The sequence below is a fragment of the Lolium perenne genome, chromosome 2, assembly GCF_019359855.2.
Source record: "Lolium perenne isolate Kyuss_39 chromosome 2, Kyuss_2.0, whole genome shotgun sequence".
NCBI lineage: Eukaryota > Viridiplantae > Streptophyta > Magnoliopsida > Poales > Poaceae > Lolium > Lolium perenne.
In genome coordinates, this window is record NC_067245.2 from 56,076,846 (window position 1) to 56,082,202 (window position 5,357).

The 5,357-nt window shown below is 43.2% G+C and overlaps 1 long non-coding RNA gene across 1 annotated transcript; it reads left to right on the forward strand.

Moving 5' to 3' along the window:
* The first annotated feature begins 497 nt into the window (after positions 1–497).
* Positions 498–3,959, forward strand: LOC127332676 (uncharacterized). The gene is made up of 2 exons (XR_007870604.2): positions 498–1,349; positions 1,469–3,959. It is a non-coding gene; the product is annotated as an uncharacterized lncRNA (long non-coding RNA).
* The last annotated feature ends 1,398 nt before the right edge of the window (positions 3,960–5,357 follow it).

Below are 5,357 nucleotides of genomic sequence, written 5' to 3' on the forward strand. Positions count from 1 at the left end.
ACCCTGAAGATAGTTCTCGCTCTCAAAACAATGCCTTTAACATGGACATTGCCGGGCACAACCAGCTGATGCCAGACCTTTGATTTTCACCCTGAAAGGTAAGACTCCGAACTTCACGTGTGTTGCCGCCTTCACTTTCATACCACTATTGCGAAGCCCGGAACACCAAGCAAATCTCTCAACAACGCAGAGACTTGAACCTCCCTTAGCTAGTACTTCAATCCGGCCTTCATGATATTCCCTTCTTCTGACTTCACCATGGACCAAATATCATTTGATGTCAACACAGAACAGAGCTTCGTCCAGCTCCCTCTAGAACCAAACGGTCGGAATAAAAACATGGGCTCGCACGACCAAATACCACCGATCCAGCAAAATCCAGGAAATAGAAGCATTGTTACATTCGCCGGCGGCGCCCTCCGGAACTGAACTCTGGCCAGATCGAGAAGGGCAGGCCTCAGGTAGGTCTTTATCTTCGCCCAAGAGAGACCCTAGGACCACCGCCTTTATTCAGGTCGGACCCCCACGTCGGCAACCATCCCAGGGTGGCCAAGGTTGCCGCCGGAGACACCAAGCGCAGATCGCGTAGTCCAAAGACACCGCACAAGTCTGGGCACCGCCGCAGCCGAAACGCCAGCCCTCTACCGCTACCGCTGGCCACCGAGAGGCGAGGAGAAGAGGGCCCAGTGCACCACCACATCGTCGTCTGTTCTGCCGCCGTCGAGCCGAGCCCACGCGCCGCCACCGAGGCCCCTGACGAGAGGGCCGTGCCCTAGCCCGAGGAGGAAGTCACGCGTCCACCCCCCGCGCGCGAGAGGATGAGGAGTCCCCGCCGCCGGCGCGAGTGGCGGTGAGGGAGGGAAGGGGGAGAGGGGGTGGCGGCGGCGCGGTAGGGTTTCTCCCGGCCTCCACGTGGGGGCGACACGGGATATGGGAGAGAGTTCGTCGACTCGAATCACCGCCTCTGCTGGGCTGCAGCCGCCCCCTCCCCATCCCCTCTTCCTTCCGTTGTCACCCCCGTCTTGATGGTTACCGGGAGCTCCAGGCGCCGGTCGTTGCGCTGGAACGGCGCCGCGCCCCTTCTCCCTCTCGCAGCTCTTCATCGGGGCCTCCCCCTCGGTGGCTCCGGCGAGGTCAGGCAGCTGCACGAGGCGGGCAAGCTGCGCCTCCTCCTCGAGGGTGCCGTGGGGCAGGTACAAGGACGACTGCCGGACGAGCCTTCCTCTGTGGCGCCTGCTCGGCTTTGTTCCCTGCCCCGCCTGCGCGAGATCCGGCAAGATCTTCGTCGAGGAGGAAGGAGGCACCGGTGTTGCGAGTTGCGACGACTGGGCTTGGCGCCTCCATCGATGGTGCGTCGCTGTTCCGTACCTTCTCGATTTTTTTCCTTATTTGGCTCACCGTTCTCTCCTCCTGGAGCCCACTCAACCAAATACAGCTGGTTTACTAATTTAGCTGTATAAGTTGGCAGGGATTCATCTTCGTTCCAACTTACTAAGGTACTGTATCTCCCGAAAAAAGTGTGAACTAAGGCAGGTTAATGGCGTTAAGAAAATCAGTCTGCTAGGTAAGAATAAATCCATTACTTCTAATAACCATATTTTTTGTGAAGTTTTCTTGGTCCATGTATTTTTCTCAAAATTTCATTGAGATAGTAGCAACTGTTTGTTTGGTCTGTCTACATGAAGAAATGCAAACCTCTTCTTATTGTCAATCAAGAAATATGAATAGATCCACGGGGTTTCCCTTTGTCATAGTCCATGCTATGAATTACTTTTATATGGGAGAAATCAGTATCCTTCCTGTGTATCTTTACAAAATTATCGGAATAGTGAACTGAAGTAGTCAATTTACTCACTGATGTAAACAATTCACCATTGTCATATTTTCTAGAAAATCAGAATATATAATATCCGTGCATGGTTATTTTCCTACTACGAAGGTTTTTAGAAGGCATAATCTATTTATTTGTCAACTTTTAGGCAGGGACGATACTGGAAAAAAATGCCATAGGGGTCATCACTATAATCTCTATCATAGTGGGGGTAATCCTCTATAAATTATCACTTGCCAACACTAATTAGTAAAGGATTTTGTATTTTTATTAGGCCAGTTGACCCCAATGGCATGGCAGCTCTGTCAGGTCTTGTAGGCAACCTTCCGTCTACATATAGAGTTTTGTTCTTCAGTTTGACATGAACTAGCTGAATCTTAAGTCAATTCTTCAGGTTCCGTTGCCGAATTTATATCCAGCAAGATAAAAAGATGTTCTCAATTTATCGGTTTGATCGGCGACTTCGCATTCAGCAAACTAAGAAGATTTTCTTAGACAAAGTGTTCTCAAATAAAAGTTTTTCAGGTTTTGTTGGCGGCATGGCATCAATGCTTATTTGAGGTAGATACTTCGGTGAGGAAAATCCTGAAAAGTTCTACAGCCAGGTAGTTCCTCTAATTAATTGTAGCAGTCTCATAGAGGAGATCAGCTGAGCATGATTGACATTTCCCCCTCCTGGTGCTTAGACATATCTGTGTATTACCTAAATAAACTTATCAGCGCTCCTTCAGTTCTCTTTGGCAAGGTCGATTTAGTTACGCATGTGACATTTTTCTTCTTCTGTGTTGTGTTTCCTCAACAAGGTGCTACATGCAAGGGAAGGTGCGAAGAGCATGATTAATAGGACATTTGTAGACCTTCCTTGGTAAGTTAGGTTAGAGGTTTATGGAGCTGAGATTGATATACTAGAGGTTTGATAAGAAGAATCTTTGCGACTATTCTATCAAGTCTTGCTTACACAACATTTCTCATATTGCCCTTGCTTTTCTTGGTTTTGCCAACACCGCACAAATTTGTGTGTTCACGCCTATCATGCATGGTATAGTTTTGCATTTATATCCATTCAGACTCATTTTCTAATTTTATACCGATGGCAAATTAGGCCAATTTTCTCAGTTTGCCCTTAATAATACATAAATATCTAAATAAGGCGATGGTTATGACCTTTATTTCTTGGTATTTTATCTTGATATTTTAGTTAGCCATTTGTGCATGTTATAAGTTCAGCTAAATATCAGCATAATTATGAGGTAAATATTTCTTCTCTGATTTTATTTAGTAATGTTAATGTATGATTACCATGGTTGGATGTCTTCCTTGTGTAGAGCCTGCACCATTTTTTTGAAATCGTCTTATTTTTATGTTTCTAATTATCCAGACTAAAAAAATGATAGGTAATAGTAACACCTAAATATATCTTACATATTTGCATGACTACATCTTATTTCTTCTCAAGAAATCTTAAATGAGTATATATTCAGATAGTTGAGTTTTTAAACAGGCAGAATATGGGTTCCACATGTTTGATAAGCTTATGGGTGTAGTAAAATTTTGTAGTGCCACTACTTACTGACTTTGGCCCTCAATTGTTACATACATCATGGCATATATATATATATCTGCTTATTTCAGTTGTAGTAGAATTTTTTAGTGCTGTCTGAGCTTACTCACTTTTTGGTAGCACCAATGGGTGATAAACTTTCTACTTTGCCTGCTTTTAGTGTTGATTTATGTTACATGTTCACTTTAGCACACTTTATTTGGAACCAGGACATGGACATTGATCAATTGGTGTGTTTTCAAGGTCAACTAGCAAGTTTGTGTTTTAGTGTGTGAATGACAATAATTTCAGGATTCCATTTTCATGTCTGCAGTATACACATCCGAGGTCATTGACGGTGGTTATTTTCGTGAGCTTCTTCACAAAATTCTGAGATTTGACAGCTTGCCATTTATCTCATTTGTAACAAAGTGTTGCAACTAATTTAGAAAGTCGTCATTCAGCTCCTTTGGTTTTGGCAATAAGTATGTTCTACTTAACTGATATTCAATTCTGAGTTGTAGATTATTATCTGTTGTAGCCTCACACGGTTAGCTTCATGGTTTTGTATGTAGCTATTTGTTGTTATCAATTGTTCAGACTAACGGATGCATGATTTTTTCCTAAATATAGCTGTTTTTCTTGCAATGAGGTTAATGGAGTGGTCAGAGCAAAGCATCTAATACTGATTAGCACTGAAAAAACTGTTACTACCGCTTGCAAGCCGTGTTTATGATTAGATCTTGGTCGCTAGAAAAAGCTACTAATCACTCTATTGATATTTGGTGTTCTTAGTGATGTATGTATGTCATTCTGACTCCAGTATATTAGCATTGTACTCCATTTTGGTTCCTGATTTAGAATTATTTTGGATGAATTATGTCCACAATCATGCCTGCACCAACATATAATAGTATCACGGGATCTATCTTTAATATTTCCTAAATGTATTCCAATGTTGTTTATAACATGCTATTTCGGTGGAGTGAGAATGCTGGAATAAGCGTGCGGAAGTAGCGGTCACTCTGTTTATGTGTTGTGGTTACATGCTCTTGCTATGGTTGCACTCTTTGTGTGTGTTTTTTTTTTTTTTTTGCATTTACACAAAATTGGCTTCGTTACAACTCTTAGGTCCACCCGCTACATGTTGTTATCAAGTGTGACTAAACATATAAAATGCAACTGTGTGTGACATGTATATTTGGGCTCTGCAACCTCAGTGATCCATCAATCGAACGATGATGTATTGGGATATTAGGCATTTTGCCGTGTTTCCTACTGAGCTGATCAACAATAAAGGTTGGTTCCCCTAAAAAAAAATAAAGGTTGGTGGTTTGAATCAAGCATGACAGCATTCTGTGATGTGGTTTCAGAAGCCAGGTGAGAAGTTGTTGCCGTTGGTTTGAAGAAGACCAACATGCCTAAACGAATTCACACATTTCCAATTAGAACTGTGCCTGCTATGTAATTTTGGTGAAGTTGAGTCATGTTGTTGCCGAGAACATAAACAAAAAACAAGTTTAGCTCAGTTGAAAATGTCATCATTTGGGCAAAAACTGAGCTTTATTATTTGGGCAGAGACACGTGTCCGCGCTAAGCCATTAAAAAAGAGCCTAGCTAATGACCAATAAAATGAAATATCAGGCTGCTACGCAAAATAAAACGAATAGTCGCCGGCACGGCGAAGCGCGCATGTTCCTCTAGTTACATATAATCAGCGCACCTCTGTCGTCTTTCTTATTTCAAGGGCTTGACAATGCACGTGCGCACTTGAAACTTAATGTCATTTTGAAGCGATTTTGTTGTCCAGTGAAAGATGAGTACCTCCTCAAATGCTCGTAGGAAAATCCTTCCATTGCCCATAAGTGCGCCTAGGTTGTTAACTTTGTCCCATATATTAGTTGGAGCTCCACCGTGCTTTCAATTTGATTGAACTGCCTTGTAAAGTCAGTTTCTTACTCCAACGCCATTGCACCCCTGACCTAC